The sequence below is a fragment of the Ovis aries genome, chromosome 2 (genome assembly GCF_016772045.2).
Source record: "Ovis aries strain OAR_USU_Benz2616 breed Rambouillet chromosome 2, ARS-UI_Ramb_v3.0, whole genome shotgun sequence".
Taxonomy (NCBI): domain Eukaryota; kingdom Metazoa; phylum Chordata; class Mammalia; order Artiodactyla; family Bovidae; genus Ovis; species Ovis aries.
The window spans coordinates 57,589,832-57,611,012 of NC_056055.1; the positions used below are offsets into that span (position 1 = coordinate 57,589,832).

Consider the following 21,181-nt stretch of genomic DNA (forward strand, 5'->3'; position numbering starts at 1 on the left):
AAGAATACTGGAGTGGGTTGCCATTTCCTTCTCCAATGCATGAAAGTGAAAAGTGAAAGTGAAGTCGCTCAGTCGTGTCCAACTCTTAGCGACCCCAGGCTCCTCCATCCATGGGATTTTCCAGGCAAGAGTACTGGAGTGGGGTGCCATTCTCAAGCCTCTGAAATTGAAACCATAAAATTCTGTTGTTAAAGCCACACAGTCTGTGATATTCTGTTACTGCAGCCCTAGCAAACAAATACCAGCCTTGTCTTGCTTCATTGCCTACACTCCCTCTACCCCAACCTCTGGTCTCATGGGAATTCCCATCATCAACTGACTGAGGAATTTTAAAAATTATACAAAATAAATCATGATATTCTGGTACCACGTGGAAAATGATGGCTAGATCCATATTTAGGAACTGTATTTGTTTTCTGTTGTTATCTGACAAATTATCACAAACTTAGCTGGTGGTGGCTCAGACAGTAAAGAATCCATTTGAAATGCAGGAGAGCTGCGTTCAATCCCAGGGTTGGAAAGACCCCCTAGAGGAGGGCATGGCAAGCCTCTCCAGTATTCTTACCTGGAGAATCCCAAGGACAGAGGAGCCTGGTGAGCTACAATCCATGGGGTCATAAGAAAGAGCTGGACATGACTGAACAACTAACACTTTAGCACATTAAGTTCAGTTCAGTTCAGTTCGGTCACTCAGTCGTGTCCAATTCTTTATGACCCCATGAACCGCAGTATGCCAGGCCTCCCTGTCCATCACCAACTCCTGGAGTCCACCCATGTCCATTGCGTCGGTGATGCCATCCAACCATCTCATCCTCTATCATCCCCTTCTCCTCCTGCCCTCAATAGCACATTAAAACAACACTTATTTATTATCTCACAGTTCTATAGGTCAGAAGTCCATGTGGATTTGATTGAGCTCTTTGCTTTGGATCTCACAAGGTGAAAATTACTTTATTTACCACCTTGGCTGGCATCTTGTCTGGAGGTTCTAGGAAAGAATCTGCTTGAGAGCTTGTTTAGTTGGTTGGCAAATCCAGTTCTTTGTAGAGTGTCTGAAGTTCCCATGATGGCTCTGGCTGTCAGCTAGAAGGCCTTTCTCTGCTCTGAGAGGCCACCTATACTCCTTCTCATAAGTTCCCTTCATCTTCAAAGCCAGCAGTGGCTCAGCAAGTCCCTCTCACCTCTGGAATCTTTTTGACTTCTATCTTCCTTCTGGAGAAACTCTGCTTTCTAATTCAGGTCCACTTGGATAATCTCCTCTTTGCCATAGAAGGTAACATAATCATGAGTGATCGATCTCTTCATATTTACAAGTTCTAACCACTCTCAAAGGGGAGGGGATTGTAAGAGTGTGAGAGTCATTGGATGAACCTTGCTCTTGGAATTCTGCCTACCACAGAAGTGACCCTGAAACACGTTGGGGAGGGAAATGATCCCAGTGAGCAGTATACCTTACACTTGTTCATTTCATCTGGAAGAAGATATGGCAAAAGTATAAATCTCTACTGATTTATGGATGAATAGAGTCCAATAGTTTGGCTAGATAGGGATTTGGAAGGAAAAAAAAAGGCTGAGGAAAGAAATCTGTGAATGGAAGCACAGGGTTGAGGATTTTGAGTCCCTGTGAATGTTAACAAAGGAAAACCACTAGAGAGGAGAGTCAGTCATCCAGTGGATGTGATGACCTATTGTGTAGTATCAGTCAATCTCTACTCTCGTCACCCAACCTTTGTTTCATGGGACCATATACAAATTGGCCAGCAATAGAGATTTCAAGATGGAAAGGGCTTTGATTATTCTGGAATATACTTTGGGTTTGCCTTCCTGCCTATAGTCTGCAGCACCACTACATGGACTTTATTTACAGCCGTGGTATCACACCACACTGTTTCTGACTGGGGGCTCATTTTACAGTGAAGTACTGAAGCAATCAACCCAATCCACCAGTTTATCGTACACTGGGCCATCCAAAGTGGTCAGCCTTGTAACTGATGGCATGGTCTAATGGGGACTCAGGAAGAACACTGGCTGAGGAAAACCTCTCATGGGCTGGTGATACACCACCTATAAAATACACGATATGCTATGATTCAGGGACTTGCGTGGCATCGTCTCTTTCATAGCCAACTACTCAGACCAGAGAACCAAGAGGCAGAGATGGGAGTGGCTCCTCTATCATTCCTAATGATACTTTGGCATCATTTTTGCTTCTCTTTGTTGCAACTTTGAGCTTTGCTTATTGAGAGGTCTTGTTCCTAAAGAATGAATGCTTTCACCAGGAGATACATGGGTTCCACTGAGCTGGAAGCTGGGACTTCTGTCTGTTTTGAGCTTCCCATAGTTTGAACCAACAGAGAGGGTTACTGTACTGGTTGGGGTAATTTTTCCTAACAATATATGGGGAATGTAGGTTGCTTTTACATAGTAGAAGAATGAATATGTCTGAACCCAGGGCATTATCTAGGAATTCTCTTATTAATTCCATGTTCAATGCAAAACTGTAGCGCTCAGTATTATCAGGACCATTAATGTTTATCCTCTGGAATGATGGTTTGAATTACGAGCCAGGTAAAGAATGAAAGCAAATGAATGAGAAAATGTGTCAAAGTCAATCCCTCCATGTTGTAGAAATCCGACTCCTTCCTGCATGTGACATTTGGACACACAAGCCCATGAACAGTGCTAGCATCAATCTTCGTGTTAAGTATTCAGGCAAGAATACTTGTGTGGGTTGCCATTCCCTTCTCCAGGGGATCTTCCCAACCCAGGGACCAAACCTACATCTCCTGCTTTGCAGGTGGTTTCATCATCTGAGCCACCAGGGAAGCCCATTGTTAAGTATTAGGAAAGCTTAATTTCTTTCTTAAAAATATAGCTTAACCACTTCTCGGCCTTTTGGCTAAGATCAAGTATAGTATGGGGGCTTCCCAGGTGGCACAGGAGTAAAGAACCCACCTGCCAATGCAGTAGATATGGGTTCTATCCCTGGGTTGGGAAGATCCACTGGAGCAGGGAATGGCAACCCACTCCAGTATGATTTATTGCCTGGAGAATTCCACGGACAGAGGAACCTGGCAGGCTAGAATCCATGGGGTTGCAAAGAGTTGGACATGACTGAGCACAGAGTACAATTTCTTTCTTACATTTTAAGATCAATATAGATAAAGGGCTCAATATTTTCTTTCTGCCCCTTGTGGGATATTTTGTATAGCCCCAGGGATGAACATTCCTAACAACTTTGAAGATCACTGACCTAGACTGTGGATGATTTTACTAATTAACTGGATAGAAGAGTGATTTCAGAAATTCCAGAAAGGTCTCCCTGTCTAAAATAATGTCTGACTTTCTGAGTATCTGACCCTGAAATTATATAATTTCAGACCCAGAACTCTGTGAAAATTAAAATCATTAAGCATCATTGGCAACTCAGGATGGATTTAGTTCATCAGGCTCTTATAGATTTTGTTGAGGGTAGGAGAAAAAGAAGATTGTATATCAAGTGACATGGTAAAAAGGTCTTTAGGGATGGAAATGGGATGAACAAATCTATTTGGTGCCTTCCTTATTGTGCTAGGAAATTTCACTTATTTATCTCATTCAGTTTTTGGAATAACTCTGTGAGTTGGTATTATCCACACTCTATAGATTAGAAACTGAATTTCAAGAAATTAAGTTCTTTGTCCAAACTCATACAATTTCTAAGTGGAAAAACTGTTTCAAACCCAGAACCACCAGATCCTAAAACAGACGTGCTCTATGCTACAGTATTTGAAAACAAACTTTACTGACTTTTTATTGACTTTGTTTCTGATTATGATTATTTTTCTTTGTAGAGAGTCTGGATTCACATAAATAAGTTTACAGATAGAAACAGAGTTTTGTTGTTTTATTTCTGTAAGTAGCTTGTTTTTCAATCTCAGAAGAATCTTTAATTGAATTGTTACAGAAGCTTGGAAAAGGAATAGTGTAGGGCATTTTTGTCTCAAAGCTGAATCATCCACTGACTCAAGATCTGGGAGAGTCAGTCCTGGCCTTTTACTTTCCTTTGTGAAGTTTTTCTGCTCTGGCAAAGAAGGCAGCTTTATCCTGTTCATCCAGGCTTATCCTGACCCTGTATCTTCCCTTCCCACTTCTTTTTCCGGGAGAGTAGGGAAGGTGGCAATGTCCTGGGGAAGATTCCTCCAAGTAGAAACTTGTCTGGCCCACTTTGCACACCATAGGGTGGTTTGCCCTTTCCAACCCACAACTTGAGTGGCCCAAATATTTGGCTAGTAGCCAGGATTCTGAGAATTGTCTGTCACCTGGATCATGGCAGGGCCTGTCACACCCTCAGTTTCCCTCAACTATTAACACCCAGCTTGGTTAGACACTGTAGCTCTTTGTCCCTCTTCACCTTGGCTCCTTTTTTTCCACAAATTCCTGCCCTTCTAATCATAAATAAAAATGTCAGGATGGAAACACTTCAAACTATCAAAAACTTTTGAAACTGTCTACAATATGGGTTTAGCAGAATGTATCCGCAAATCCCAAATGGGCTTCCCTGGTGGCTCAGAGGTTAAAGCATCTACCTGGAATGCAGGACACCCGACTTCGATCCCTGGGTCAGGAAGATCCCCTGGAGAAGGAAATGGCAACCCACTCCAGTACTCTTGCCAGGAGAATCCCATGGAGGGAGGAGCCTGGTGGGCTACAGTCCATGGGGTTGCAAAGAGTTGGACACGACTGAGCGAATTCACTTCAGTTCATCCCCAAATCATTGTACAACTATTTGCAATGGTATGATTTGGAGATAGGTTGAGCCTGGTATTTAATTAAGAATGGTACATACACTACGCACGCTTGCAGCCTCACTCCATCTGGTGCACATGGGGCTGAATTGAAAAAGAAAAAGGTGGTGGTAGGGGAGAGGTGGAAAAGGAGGAGAAAGAGAGGAGGGGGATGGGGAGAAGGTGGGGGGAGGAGGTGGGGGAGAAGCAAAAGAAAAGTACAGATTTCCTACCCTCTCAATTGTTCTCTAATGCACTAAATGTTGGAATGTAGCATATTTGGGGTGTATGGATTTTTATTAGTTTTTTTAATAGATCAATATAAGAAAACTGTCTAATAAATACTTTTAGAACTCCTGATGCTCTTCTGCAGGAGCCTTTCATTTGGTCAATACATTTAAAACACTCATGGTGTGATGTTACAGGACAACATGGAGCTCTACTATTTGACGGCTAGGTGACCTTGGACAATTCACTTAATCTTTTGGGACTTTAGTGTCCTTATCTATAAATCAGTCCTAACCAAACCTCCTCATGTTGAAGCTGTAAGATTTTATCAAAGTAGCAAAGACACTGTACCAGGCAAACAGTAGACACCCCATAAATGTTAGTTCTCTCCTCACCATTTGGAATGTGCATGCGAAAACACTCCGGGACCCTCAAGAACTTGCTTTTTCCTCAGATAGCCCGCTCTTCAAGCGTCTATTTGAGGGTCTGTTTCTCACCCCTAAAGAAACAGTGCTATTCTATGTTAATACAGTTGCTTTATATTCAGAGCACAGAACTGTTCCCCTTCTACAGGAGAATTACCATACAAGAAATGAGTGGGATCTGGGTGTTCCTGCCATCCATCCCACAGGTGTTCAACACTTCTCGAGGTACAGAGACTGGTGGGTGAGGCTGGAGCTCCTACTGAAGACAAAACTCTTATGCACCACAGGAGCCCCAGGAATCCCCAGATGAAGAAGCCTGGAGGCCTTTGGAGCTCCTAAAGTGGTAGATGAGATTCCGAGTAAGTACTGAATATATCTCAAGTAACTGAGGCTGGAGGAAAGACAGCTTTCAGAAGCTTTCCACATACCCACCTCCCTTTTAAATTCTTCTTTCTCTTCTCTTTCTTCTAAGGTGATTTTGTCACTTTTGGTTTGGTTTAATAAGCGCTTATTTGGGGGTTGGCAACTTGGGCTGGGCCTACTGCTTATCTCAGCCGGGCTCATTTATGCTTCTGCAGTTAGCTTTTGGGTTAGCCGAGAACTGACCAATCTAGGACAGCCTCAGCTGGGATGCTTCCCCTCTCTTCCACATGGTCTTCCATGACCCAACAGGCCAGCTTGGGCTTGTTAACATGGCAGGGCAGGGCATGGCTAAGAGTGAGAGAAAATGGAAGTATTCTTGAAACCAAGAGTTTGGAAATGTCACTTTGTTGTGTTTGCAGCAACCTACTCACTGGCCAAAGCAAGAGCAAGATAAGGCCAGAAGCAAGAGCTGGGGAAAGAGATGCTGCCTTTTCATGGGAGGATTTGACACAGGGAGTGATAAAGTGTTACGGCCATTTTCAGAAATCTACCACACCCTGGGAGTGTGAAATTGCAACCTGCCTGGGATCTGCTGGAATGATTAATAATGAGAGGCGAGATTCCACCTAAGAAGGCCATTGAGGCTCAATAAAGGCCAAGCATTCTGAAAGCATTTAAAAACATTTTTTCCTCCCTTTCCTTTAAGGTGACTTTGTCATTACAGAAAGCATCAGAAATTTGTCTGTGCAAGAGGCATTCTGAGGGTGGAAGTCTTCCTGGACTGGCGGGACTTGTATGGAGGGTGGCCTGACAACCTCATTCCTTCCAGCCACCTTACCCTTTGCTGACTATGACGCAATTCCTGTAGCCGCAGCAATCAGGATGGATCACAGAAAAGGGTGGCTTGCTTGGCTGGGGTGCAGCACAGCTGGCCTCAATCACACTTCCTAAACATTTCCTCTCAAGCTTTTAAGGGTCTCAGAGAGCTGAGTGCACAGGAATCCAAATAAGCCTCAAGACTGCCTTGTTCAAAATTGGCTCAGGATCACTAAGAGAAGAGACAAAAGGCACGGTGAGGATAATCATCTGGTCGAAACTGCATTTAGGAGACTTCTCCTCTGACATGGCCCAGATGGCTCAGACCCAAAAGGGCTTCTTTCTTTGGGTATGGTGACCCTTGTTGGTACAGCATGGGACTCAGCCTGCTCTGGCTTTCTGAGCTGGAAGGCACAGACCATGGCCAGGGACAACTGCTATCCTTAAGAGGAGATTTTCATTAATTTTTAAATCTGTGGTCAATCAAGGAAAGAAAATGCTTTGAACTTTATTTACAGGACCCAAGAAAAGGGAAAGAACACCAGCCTTTCTTAAAATTTTTCTACTTTCCCTTTTCAACTCAGACTAAGACAGCAGTGAGGCTAAAACAAATTTGGCATTTCCTATCCTTCAGCACCTTGCTTCTTCTTCAGCTCCCCTTCCAAAACAGTGTTAGACGTGGTCAATCTGGGGATATTTAAGATATGCTCTGGTGCTAAATGCGGCTAACTGGACTCCCTTGAACCTTTACTGTGTTCCACCTAAGAGCAACAAGAGAGGCACAGAGATACATTGTGAGAAGCATTACCCTCTGCCTTCTGGGTCCAAGGTGGAGGACTGTTAGAGTCGGGACTGGATGATGCTAGAGAGCTTAGAGAAATGCCATTGAACTACTCTCAGGCAATCGATTGGGATATTAGGGTTTTTAGTTTTCAATACTTGGCTCTTTACAATCTAGTTCTATATAGATTTATGTAGCATTGGGGGATGGTTGAAGATGGCATCACGTCTGGCTTTGGAGCTGTCAGTCAAAAAATGAGGCCAACCAATGCCTCTGCAGTGTTGGTACCTCTTCGCTGGAGTTCTCCCAGGTAGATAAAGGCCCATCTGATGTCATGGCTCTAAGACTGGCAGGCAAGACTGGGTTTGAGTTCACAGATGCTTGTATGACACTTGCTATGTGCCAGGCACTAAGCCCTTCACAAATGTGGACTCATTTAATCTTCATACCATAGATCTTATCCTCCTTATTACACAGACAAGGAGAGAGAACACAGAGAGGGTTAGTAGCTTGCCCAAGATGGCACAGCTTGTAGTAATGGTCAAAGCTAGGGTTTGAATCCTGGCAATCTTGCCCAGAGTTTATGTCCTAGCCATATGCTTGGTTGCTTGTCACGTTAATGAAACTTTGGGTTTTTTTTTTTTTTGGCCTAATCAGATTCTCCATTTTTCATGCCAGTATACTAACTTTTGAGGGGGTGGGAACAAGAAGAGAAGGGAGGAAGAAAGAGCTAACACATCCATGCTAGATGCTGTGCTCAACCCTTTATAGCCACCTCATTTAACTCCCAGAGCAATGCTATAAGATATTCTTATCTACAATTTAGATTCAGAGAGGTTAAGTGACTTGCTAGATGACACACAACTAGTAAGACATGGGGCTGGGATGTGTTCTCGGCTTTAGATCCCACAGTCCATGACAGTTCTCACTCCATTCTGCTGGCTACCTGCCTTAGTTAGCTAAATATTATACCAGCTTTCAAGAAATAAGAATTTGTTTTCTGATCTCTCAGTCACTCTCAGTCCTGGATTGTCTTTCTAGTTCATTCTATCCTATACTCAGGAAAAAAAAGATTTGAGGTTTTGAAGCCATGTGAAATCTAGACCCTGACAAGTTGCAAATCATCTCAGTTATCCATTAAAATATGGTCTCAGAGATGCTTGAGTCAGTCTAATGTCCTCTTTCTTCTCAGAATGCCAGAGGAGCTAACTCATGGATTCACCTGTTAGATGGGAGAATTGTCGTCTCCAAGTTCTTTCCTATTTACTGATGATAGGAACACTGGAAAGCAGAGATTTCAGTCTGTCTCCTCAGTCCAAGTTCTCCCTGCATATGTCAGAGAGGTTGAGACCAGCCCACCTCTTTCTGTTCTGCAGAACTTCACTTTGCCCTTCACTCCGGCTGGACATCTTTCAGGTTCTCCTAAGACAACCTGCTGTATTGGTGGACACTCCATCTCTGCTCCCTGAAAGCACGCCCCCAGAGGCCAGCAGCGGTACTGCCACATGCAAAGGTGAACACAAACTTTTGGCAGTCCTCCAACCACCAAGTCCTTCAGTGTGATTTCCTGAACACAGCAGACCTCTTTAAAGACTGAAATTAATGTCTTAAACGGATGTTTTAAAAAAAACTCATAAAGCACAATACCAGAAGAAAACAACAAATGCTTTTCCCCTACTGCAGTTCATGTGTGCTTCCCAGATCTTTTTCTAATTTTGACTCACACAATGCTAGGCATAATCATCCCATTTTACAGTGGAGCTCCCAAGTTCAGAGAGGTCAAGTGACTGGCTCATGATCAAACAGCCAGCAAGACATGCAGCAGAGGCCTGGTCCAGGTTGTCTCACTCTAACTTCAGCCATCTCTGCAAGAGAGCTTAATTTGCCTTTATATGACCTATAAAGTAATGATAGCAATAAGGAATTATAGTGAAGTTAGTCTGACTGTTGAATAGCTTTATGCTGTTATAAAACACAGAACAATAATAATTGCTAACTTTTGTGCTCTTACTATGTGCTAAATGCTTCATGCATATATTTCATGCACGTCTATTAATTTGACCAACAAAAGTGCTTACTATGACCTAGATGTTGTGCAGGAAGGCAGGGATTATCTGCTTCACTTTATAGCTGACTCATCTGAGACTGAATAGGAAGTAAAACGACATCCCCAGTGACATATTGCCAGTATGCAAAAGAATCAGGCCCCAAACTCTGGTCTCATGACTCCAAAATCCATAATCTAAACCATTTCACAAATATATCAAGCAACTAGGATTACCAGCGTTTGCACAAGGAGGAGACAATAGCTAGCGCTGAGCCATTAATTCTGTGTCTGTAATGTAACTCTGGTAAAAACCAAGAGAGAAATACACATTTTTCTCCCACATGACTTGCTACTGGTTGGCAGTTGCACATTCCTCTTGTTATTGGTAATAATTTCTAGTATTCTTGGATCTGTTTCAAGAAATAAATTCTGGTAATTGCATTTTTACAATGTTAATTATTTTACAAAACATTTTCTACGTGAGCCCTGTCAGTCCTCAATAAATAATCATAATAGTAATTATCATGACATATTTGACATCTATGGAAATGAGGGGCTGTTAACCCAGCCCAGATCCACACAGGGATTTCACAAAGAGACACAGTGAGTGAGGTTTACCCCACAGGGACACTGTCCCTGTCCCTGCGTCTAACTCACAGTCTGCTTATACCTCTGGCATGTGGAAATTTCCATAGAAAGGTGGAGATGCTGGGAGATCTGGCTGTGGCAGCCTGGTGCATAGAAAGAACTCCATACTGCCGCCCACATCCACTGGGATCCACCCATGCCCACCCTGGAACTCTCCTGCAGCCTTTGTGCACAGTCCCCTAGTGGCTTCCTACCTCTAGCTCCTGCATCTCCCTGCCAGAGACTTCCCTCTGCCAGGGAAAAGCCAGAGAGGGAACCAATTAGAGACCAGAGTTGGTAGAGAAGCTGCCAAGTTTCCTAAGTGTCATATATACAGTCAATTGCCCACAGCAGTACTTATGGATACACCATTCCTTGGCTTTCTTCTCATGCCTATTACCTGATCGTACCTCAGAGCTCATCCATCCCCATCCCACCCCACTCCCCACACCAAAAAAAAAAAAAAAAAAGCGCAGGCAAATCTTCGCCTCAAGCATGGGGCCACGTCTCAAAATAAGACTGCCTCCTTAGTTGTGAGCAATTCTGCCTTACTCCATTATACGCACTGCTAGTTCAGGGCTCCAGAAGCTTTTGTCCACCCTACGTGGGCTCAGTCCTTCTCAAATGCAAATCTTTCATTGGCATTCCCAGATTCAGAGCTATGCATTGACCCTTACCTGTTCCTAGGAAAGAGTCCCAGTGCTTGGGACTTAGCTGGGGGGTCAAGGGTGTGCCACGATCTGTCCCCCATGTATCTGTAGCCTTCTCACTCAACCCTCCTCTCTTCCTGTCTTGGGCTCCAGCTGCACTGAATCACCAGCCCTACTCTTTTCCTTCCAGGCCTTTGTACAGGATGCTCCTTGTGCTTCCTTCCTCTCCCTCTCTGACCCCTCCTCCTCATCTCTGTGATCTAACCTTCACTTGTCCTCACATCTCCAGTTGGATGTCACTCCCTTGGTGAATGAAGCTTTTCCAGACCTTCCGAATCTGGGTGGGGTGTCTAGGACATTGTGTGGCATCTTGTGCCAACCCATGTCATTGTGCCATGGCTCTGTTCTACCACAGTCTTAATTTGCTTCCCTCACCATCAGAGTGCGAGCTCCTTGAGGGCTAGTCCTGCTTTTTCATCTTTGAATTCTTAGGACTGCCAGGTGGCAAGTGCTTATGAAATTTTTGTTGAAAAAGTTGCTACTTGAATTTATGTTTTCTTAATTACGCCTGTGGTTGATTCCTTTCCCCTGCTTATGTTCCACAAGAACACATATTAAAAAAAAAATTTTTTTTTTCTATGAATGGTCAGCCAGGCCATTTCATTGTTTCCCCTTTTCCTGTGGTGAAAAGACATCATGCTTTAGGAGTGCTTCCGAACGGATCCCATGTGTTTCAATCCTCACTGCTGATTACCTGTTTGTAGCCCTCAAGTGAAAAGCTGCTCACTCGAATCCTTCTCTGTGAACCATGAAGAGTGGAGTACCATTCCTGGGCAGTACCACCTCAGCCACCAGCCAAAGCAAACCAGGAGAGACATTTTCCTACATGATACCCCTGACAGGAACATGTCAGGTAAAGGTGTTTCACATTTACTAAATCTCTCACCCACCCTGCCAGTGGTCTGTACTTTTGTTCCAGCTCTCTGGCTTTGGGTCCCTGCTCTAACATTCACTGCTGGCTCTTGAATGAAGCACCAATATAATGTGTAAGTTTGCCCAAATGGCAGACTTTGGAGGAGGTGTGAATAGCCATTCTTCTCATCAGGCAAGATTCCCCTGTTCTCAGAGCTTGAAAGTGGGTCTGACTCAGATGCTCAGGACTCAGCTCCTGCAGAAAGGCTGCTGGCCGCACGTCCCCCATGCTCTGTCCCTCCCCCTGCCTGTCACACAAGTGCTCTCTGAAGAGCTCTTACTGGTCTTGGCTGCAGAGAGCTGAAAGCCTTTCTAGACAGCCTCTACAGAGCAGTCACTCCCCACTTCTCAAGATTTCCAATGTTAGGTTTCAGACATATTCTTTGGGTTTCTTTCGCTTTTCGGGGAATCGGTTGAGGGAGGGCTCCAGGTCATGTTTTGGTCCCTGGCCCTAGCTCTCTAGACTACTAAATGCCAAAAACATATGCAAAGTCTGAGACTCAGTAGGTTCTCCGTGAATATTAGTTTCTCTCACTGCTTTTGTGTTGACTGATTCAGTGATGAAATCCCTGTCAAGGGATAATCAGTCACTACCTACTAGGTCAAGGCTGTATATTGTCATCCTGCTTATTTAACTTATATGCAGAGTACATCATGAGAAACACTAGGCTGAAAGAAGCACAAGCTGGAATCAAGATTGCCAGGAGAAATATCAATGACCTCAGATATGCAGATGACACCACCCTTATGGCAGAAAGTGAAGCGGAACTAAAAAGCCTCTTGATGAAAGTGAAAGAGGAGAGTGAAAAAGTTGGCTTAAACCTCAACATTCAGAAAACGAAGATCATGGCATTTGGTCCCATCGCTTCATGGGAAATAGATGGGGAAACAGTGGAAACAGTGTCAGACTTTATTTTTGGGGGCTCCAAAATCACTGCAGATGGTAACTGCAGCCATGAAATTAAAAGACGCTCACTCCTTGGGCTTCCCTGGTGGCTCAGAGGTTAAAGCGTCTGCCTGGAATGCAGGAGACCCAGGTTCGATCCCTGAGTCAGGAAGATCCCCTGGAGAAGGAAATGGCAACCCACTCCAGTACTCTTGCCTGGAGAATCCCATGGACGGAGGAGCCTGGTAGGCTACAATCCATGGGGTAGCAAAGAGTCGGACATGACTGAGCGGCTTCACTTTCACTTTCACTTTACTCCTTGGAAGGAAAGTTATGACCAACCTAGATAGCATATTGAAAAGCAGAGACATTACTTTGCCAACAAAGGTCCGTCTAGTCAAAGCTATGGTTTTTCCAGGGGTCACGTATAGATGTGAGAGTTGGACTGTGAAGAAAGCTGAGCTCTGAAGAATTGATGCTTTTGAACTGTGGTGCTGGAGAAGACTCTTGAGAGTCCCTTGGACTGCAAGGAGATCTAACCAGTCCATTCTAAAGGAGATCAGTCCTGGGTTTTCATTGGAAGGACTGATGCTAAATCTGAAACTCCAATACTTTGGCCACCTCGTGCAAAGGGTTGACTCATTGGGAAAGACTCTGATGCTGGGAGGGATTGAGGGCAGGAGGAGAAGGGGACCACAGAGGATGAGATGGCTGGATGGCATCACCAACTTGACGCACATGAGTTTGGGTAAACTCCGGGAGTTGGTGATGGACAGGGAAGCCTGGCGTGCTGCGATTCATGAGGTTGCAAAGAGTCAGACACAGCTGAGTGACTGAACTGAACTGAACTGATACCCAGAGAGGTCAAAGAGTGGGGCCTTCGAGGAAATTCTAATTCCTCAGAGTTTCAGTATCACTCAGGAAAGGATAGGTAGGTGAAGGGAATGAAAGTGAAGCTCTGTATTATTAGCATACAGTTTTGATAATAATGCTAGTCACGACAGTGATAGCAATTATAATAGCTACCTCACTAGATGCTTGGAATGTCCTGGAAATTTAAACAGCATTATTCTATTCTTCACAATAACTTTTACAAGTTGGCATATTTCACCCTTATTTTACTGGGGATGAGGAAACTGGATTTCAGAAAAGTTAGTGTCAATTGAATAGCTTGAATGGAAGGGGGTACAGTCAATAAATAGCTCTGTTTCTCTTCTTCCCACTGCTGCTGTTCAACCTCTCTCTGTCAAACTCCACTTTCTCACCTCCTGAGATTATCTCAGCTGATGCTGTAGCTTTTCAGGTCCTTTTCAGATGTTTAAAACGCCTCCTGTTAGGTTTTTCAAAAGCCCAATGAAATCTGAATCCAACTTAAATTTTCTCTTCCAAATAAAAGCTTTTCTTTACCCAAGCTCAGGCTGAACCCAGGCTCTGGAAAGTACAGCAGAGGACAAACGCTGTATGATTTGTTGTTTTTAGCACTTGTGCTTCCGCTTTCTCTAAGTCAAGGCAGGACTTCAAGGGCTGTGTCTGAGACTGTCTCTTGGCTGTTACATGGTCTCTGTTAAGGCGTATATCCAAGTTCTAACCACATATGGAAGGCTTTGGCGAGTTTTTTATGACCTCCTACATGACATGCCTCAAGTCCTTGATCTCCCTCCATTTCACTTCCCTTAACCTTCTCCCAAACTTGCCCCATGCTTCCCTTTGGCTCCTGGAACTTCTGACCTTGTGCACTTTGACTGAGATGGATCCTCTCACTGTCCACCTGCACCTCTCCCTCTGGGTTTACACCTCTGGGGACTGACTCACTGGCAGGCAGCCCTTGTGGATAAAACCATTTCTGACAACTGTGGGCTCTGGGCAGGAGTACAGAAGACTACAACTTTAAATATTTAGTTGCATTTTAAAAATTTTAATAAGGCTAAAAATTATTTCATAAAATGTGTCCAAATTTGGGCTTCCCTCATAGCTCAGTTGGTAAAGAATCCGTCTGCAATGCAGTTCCATTTCTGGGTCACGAAGATCTGCTGGAGAAGGGATAGGCTACCCACTCCAGTATTCTTGGACTTCCCTTGTGGCTCAGCTGGTAAAGAATCTGCCTGCAGTGTGGGAGACCCAGGTTCAATCCCTGGGTTGGAACGATCCCCTGGAGACGGGAAAGGCTACCCACTCCAGTATTCTGGCCTGGAGAATTCCATGGATGGTATAGTCCATGGGGTGGCAAAGAGTTGGACATGACTGATATTCCCTAACAACCATACTTTTATAAAAGCCTGGACGGTCAGGCAGGCTTCCATCTAGAATTCTCAGACTCCTTGGAATTTCATGCTAGAAGCTGGCTCCAAGTCCAAGCCCCCAGCCCACTGTTAACCTCTCTCTCACCTTGGCTATTGCAAAGGGCCTTATAAACAGGCATGTGGGCACGCTCACCTTCCATACTCACCAGCAGAGAGCTAGTCCTTGAACATCCAGTGGGTTGAGCATCTGCGCATGGGGATGGGTCTGCTCTTGAAGCAGGCTTGACCTGGGGCTGTTTAGGAATCCAATCTTACAGTCTCAGTGGCAGTTTATAAGGGGGTATCTTCTCCACGGAGGGGCATGAATCTAAAATGGACATGTCTCCTTGGCCCCATGAACTGTTTCTCTGAAGGAGAGAGGATCATGGCTGGAGTAAGGCCAGGACAGGCATCCTTCTTGGCTGGTCTCACAGGGCTACTGCTCTGAAACACAGACCTTTCAAGACAATTCACACCAATCTAACTTCCATAGAATCCACTCAACCCATGAAAAAACTCAAACATGATGTCCCTGCAGGTTACTGCTGACTTTTAGTTCTGTGTTCTCATATCTCATAGTTATACAGGTAAGCCTACAGATGAGATCTCATCTCCTTTCCCACTGACAACAGGATTCTCTAAGAATATCCTAGAGAGTCCAGCTCCTTGCCTTGAAAGGAAGCAATTGCTCTCCACTGCTGTATCTCTGGTGCCTTGAACTATGCTTGGAACCTAACAGGGGTTCAACTCAGATGTGTTAAGCAGTTGAAGAAGTTGATGGCACCCCTTTTCCTCAGCCCCCAGGGGAATTTCCTCCTAGGACACAATATTCTTCAGAGATCCCTGACACTAATCATATTATCCCCAGACTTATCTTATTCAAGGGTGTTGGGCTGTGAGTCACCGAGCAAATTTAAGCTGTCTCTTGGCCTTACGTGAATAAGCAGTGGTGGGGGTCAGGAGTTGTTGGAGGAGAAGGGTCTTTGGAGTTTAGCTGAATTCTAAGACAATAGGAAAGTTACGTTTAGCAAGTTGCACACAAAGTGCCCAGTTCATGTAGCTACAGTGGCAGTCACTTGAACCCAGCACTGACTGGTTCCACTAGACATCCTCTTTTGTTATACCAGAACATATCCAGGACCTTATTTTAATAAGATGGCATGTGGCTCAGGCATGTGGTGTAGACCAGCACACTGCCAAAAACACGTGGCCGTGGCGGAGGGCAGCCTGATTTCTGCCTGCCTGGCATTCAATCACTAAGACACAACTGTTCCCACATCTCATTTGGCGGCTGCTTTATGCCCATTGTCAGACGCTGGCCTCATGGGGGTTGGGCAAGTGCCCCCAAGCTAGTTTGAAAGTTCAGTCAAATGGCTGCACAGATTACTGGGGACTGTTCTGTGAATCAGCTGTGCTGTGATCTGTACAATTAGAACAGCTTTCTCGCCTGAGGCCTTCGAAGAACAATTACAAAAACAAATAGCAGCAGCAGTAGCAGCAGTCATAGCTGCAGAAAAAACAAAGAGAAAAGTCACCGAAAGAGGCCAAAGCCACTCCCTGCCACCCCCACATCCTTCAGTGGAAGGCAGATGCATTTTTTCAGCTGAGGCCTCAGAGAATCAGCCTCATCAAGAAAAATAGCAGTTAGCTTCCCATGTAATTACTACAACAGAGACTAACCCCTTATTTCATAATTCTTACAGAGATGACTATGCCAGTAAGATTCTCTCCCCCGAAATTTTCCCTATTAATGGCTGGATGACCCACTCAAGCCAGTGATTCTGCGGTGCTGAAAGTCAGGCTCTTGGTGCAGCTGATTGGAATTTGGCATCTGTGCTGCTCTCCTGCACCCTGCCTTAGCTGTTCAAGGCACGTGCAACATATCTTTCCTAACACTGATTCCTTCCATTTCTTTTCGTTTCCAGAGTATGGTACCTTGTTGTCCTACTGCCTGAATGAAGACCATTCCAGAAGAGCTGAGTAATAGTAATACCCCAAACCAGCGGATAAAATGTATAATTTACCTAGCGGGAAATCCTGTCATTCTCATTCTGTAGATGAAAGAGAGGAACGGTCAAGAGGCCAAAAATGAAGCTAACAAATGGCAGAACCAATTCAGGATCGCTTGTTTACTGACAGTAATGTTATACCGGCTGCAGGATGGGGAGATTTCCTAATTTCTTGTGCTACAGCATATGTTACCAAAATCTGAAATCATGTTGAAGGGAAACACACACACACAAACAGAGAGGGAGAAGTTGGGAAGTGGTGAGTAGGGGGGTGGGGACAGAAACAGAGAGAGAGGGAGAAAGATTAGGAGAGGAGAGAGAGAAATTGTGTTTATGATAGAAAAAAATAGGAACACAGAAATAGAACAAAAATCACCCACAGTCCCAGCAGGCAGTGATAGCCCCTGCTAGTATTTTGATTTATTTGCCTGACACCCTTTATGTCTACATATACATAACTGGAAAATTGGTGTCGTACCGCAAATGCTGTTTTTAACTTGCTTTTCACTTAATGCTGTTTCACACATATCTTTCTCATGTCCATAATACAGAAATTTCTGTGACTAACTTTCAATCTACAAAGTTCGAAGAATTAAAGAAAGCTAAGCTTTAAATCCTGAAAGATGATGCTGTGAAAATGCTGCACTCAATATGCCAGCAAATTTGGAAAACTCAGCAGTGGCCACAGGACTGGAAAAGCTCTGTTTTCATTCCAGTCCCAAAGAAAGGCAATGCCAAACAATGCTCAAACTACCACACAATTGCACTCATCTCACATGCTAGCCAAGTAACGCTCAAAATTCTCCAAGCCAGGCTTCAGTAATACGTGAACTGTGAACTTCCTGGTGTTCAAGCTGGTTTTAGAAAAGGCAGAGGAACCAGAGATCAAATTGCCAACATCCGCTGGATCATGGAAAAAGCAAGAGAGTTCCAGAAAAACATCTACTTCTGCTTTATTGACTATGCCAAAGCCTTTGACTGTGTGGATCACAATAAACTGTGGAAAATTCTTCAAGAGATGGGAATACCAGACCACCTGACCTGACTCCTGAGAAATCTGGATGCAGGTCAGGAAGCAACAGTTAGAACCAGACATGGAACAACAGACTGGTTCCAAATAGGAAAAGGAGTACGTCAAGGCTGTATATTGTCACCCTGCTTATTTAACTTCCATGCAGAGTACATCATGAGAAATGCTGGACTGGAAGAAACACAAGCTGGAATCAAGACTACCAGGAGAAATATCAATGACCTCAGATATGCAGATGACACCACCCTTATGGCAGAAAGTGAAGAGGAACTAAAAAGCCTCTTGGTGAAAGTGAAAGCAGAGAGTAAAAAAGTTGGCTTAAAGCTCAACATTCAGAAAACGAAGAGCATGGCATCCGATCCCATCACTTCATGGGAAATAGATGGGGAAACAGTGGAAACAGTGTCAGACTTTATCTTTTTGGGCTCCAAAATCACTGCAGATGGTGACTGCAGCCATGAAACTAAAAGACGCTTACTCCTTGGAAGAAAAGTTATGACCAACCTAGATAGCATATTCAAAAGCAGAGATATTACTTTGCCGACTAGGTTCCGTCTAATCAAGGCTGTGGTTTTTCCAGTAGTCATGGATGGATGTGAGAGTTGGACTGTGAAGAAGGCTGAGTGCCGAAGAATTGATGCTTTTGAAGTGTGGTGTTGGAGAAGACTCTTGAGAGTCCCTTGGACTGCAAGGAGATCCAACCAGTCCATTCTGAAAGAGATCAGCCCTGGGATTTCTTTGGAAGGACTGATGCTAAAGCTGAAACTCCAGTACTTTGGCCACCTCATGCAAAGAGTTGACTCACTGGAAAAGACTCTGATGCTGGGAGAGATTGTGGGCAGGAGGAGAAGGAGATGACGGAGGATGAGATGGCTGGATGGCATCACCGACTCGATGCACATGAGTTTGGGTAAACTCTGGGAGTTGGTGATGGACAGGGAGGCCTGGCGTGCTGCGATTCATGGGGTCGCAAAGAATCGGACATGACTGAGCGACTGAGCTGACTGAAGCTTGGAGCTAAAGCATGTCCACTCTGCCTGCCATAATTAGACAGCACTAGGAGTCACTTTCATGGTGTCCATCAGGTTTGTGAACAAGCAAGTTTCTCAACAGGTTTTTAGAAATCAATGACTTCATGCTTGAATACTATCTCTAGAATGTTCCCCATCCCTCTATAGACTGTGTTTTTCTCCTTTTTATGGGTATGTTGTAGTTTGTAGTTCCCTGTTGTTGGATATTCTGTTATCATAAATAGTTCTAGAATGGATATACTTTTAAAAAGTATTGAAGTGTAGTTGATTGACAGTGCTGTGTTAGTTTCTGCTGTACAGCAAAGTGACTTACATATATATTCTTTGTGTGTATTTATTTTCATACTCTTTTCCATTATAGTTTATCACAGGATACTGTGCTATACAGTAGGACTTTGTTTATCCTAAGATGGATACACTTATTCACATACCTTTGTCGCTGTGTGACTATTCAAGGTCAGCATTGTTGGACTATAGTTCAGGGTAGGGATCAGAAGCCTTTTATTCTAAAGGTGAGTGCCCGGGGGTACTGAGTACCCACCCTTGATCTCTAGCTGCTAAGGGTCCTTCGGTCCCTACAAAGCTCTGTCATTATTGCCAGTGCTGGTGGTTCCACCATTAGATACACATTCCTTCAGTTTAAACGTTTGTTTTCTGTGAAATGCAATTGCCTCAGGAAGAAAGCATCTCCTGAGAGTACACTCTGATGCAAGGTTATCCTTTTATGTTGACTCATATTGTTCTTTTTAATTGTTCATGAGTCATAAAGGGAAGCGATGGAGAAAAGTTTTTATAATTGTGGGCTCTGGAGCCAGCTGGTCTGGATGACTATGAATATTACCACTTACCAGCTGGGGCAAAACATGATCAAGTTAGTTTTTGCCTCTGTGCCTCAGTTTTCTTACCCATATAATGGGTATAATGATCTTGCCTAATGTCATAGACTTGTGAAAATCAAATGGAAAATGCCTAATATAGCACTTTAAACGTGAGTGTTTGCATGGTAAATGTCAATTATTATTATCATCACCCAGATGAGACTATGGTCTTGGAAGTCAGTGATTATATATTAGAGTAGAGGCCTTGGGTGCCCTGCCATAACCTCTCAGCACCTACTGTTCCCCCACATATTGGCACCTTTTTAGGGAAAACATTAGCCACTCTCTGGTTAGGGGCTTTCTCTGGTTTCTAGAGTGTCCTCAGACCACACACAGGGCAGTCTGGGAAGTTGAATCCCTGGGAGCAGCCCTCACCAAATCACGACAGGAAGTGGTAAATGTATAGACATATACATCTTCTTGCCCCTCAGGTAGGACAAATCTGAGGCATATTCTATACCATGTCCGAGAGGGTTCCAGCAGGATGGAACCCTGGTTGTCCTGGTAACCTGCTCATCATACCCCCTGCACTGGCCTCCTCCTCATGAATGGAAGAACCAGGACATTGCCTCTTAAGGAAGCTTGAGGAATCCAACCTACACCGCGTATCAGGATTCTGTGAAGATGCCACTGGGAGCAGAAGGCTCAGTACTTATCACCCCAGAGTTTACCAGTAAATATTTGCTTAATAAATTAATTGTCCAAGGAAGCATGACTTGGATGTGTGGCTTTCTTCTCTTTGATGGGGCTTCATTAGTGAGTCCCATAATGAGAAAGATCCCTTTCTCCCCAAGAGGATATCCTTTCTGGGTAACCATACTTTCTCTTTTTTTGATCCAAACATGAGTGTGAGAAGAGATTGTAATTCAGGAATTGCAAATATGCCTGCTTGTGGGGCTAGGCAGGGCAGCCTAGTGAGGGACGTGAGCCAGTTCCAAACCTCAGTAAACCGACACATGGATGTAATAAAACGTGTGGCCTCCCAGCCCCAGCTACTTGTCCCATGCAGGAGTAAGGCCTCTGTACCTAGATCTTCGGTCTCTTATTATTTCTCACTGTGTACTTTTGTGTCAAAGAGCCTGATTCTGAGTTGTTGACAACTAATTCCATTTTTCCATAAGCATTTCATACATGAGCACAAACTCTCCTCATCAGTGGCCTCCAATATGTTATCTCTGCTCCAAGTGATGACCCAAGTTCATCGTAGTCACCACAGGACTAATGGAAATGCTAAAGGAGGCCACAGCACCTGTCCTGGTTTCCATAAGTTTCAGCGAAGCTTCCTTCTAACCAGGAATCAGCCCTCGTTTCAAACCTCAATTCTCTCCACATTATGTGTGGCCAAGTTCATTTGCCTCCCCAAGCAGACGCTGATCTAGAATTATGTGAGGAG

The 21,181-nt window shown here is 44.2% G+C and overlaps 1 non-coding gene across 1 annotated transcript; it reads left to right on the top strand.

Annotated features, from left to right (window-relative positions):
• Positions 1-12,661: 12,661 nt before the first annotated feature.
• Positions 12,662-12,734, top strand: TRNAS-GGA (transfer RNA serine (anticodon GGA)). The gene has a single exon. It is a non-coding gene; the product is annotated as a tRNA-Ser (tRNA).
• The last annotated feature ends 8,447 nt before the right edge of the window (positions 12,735-21,181 follow it).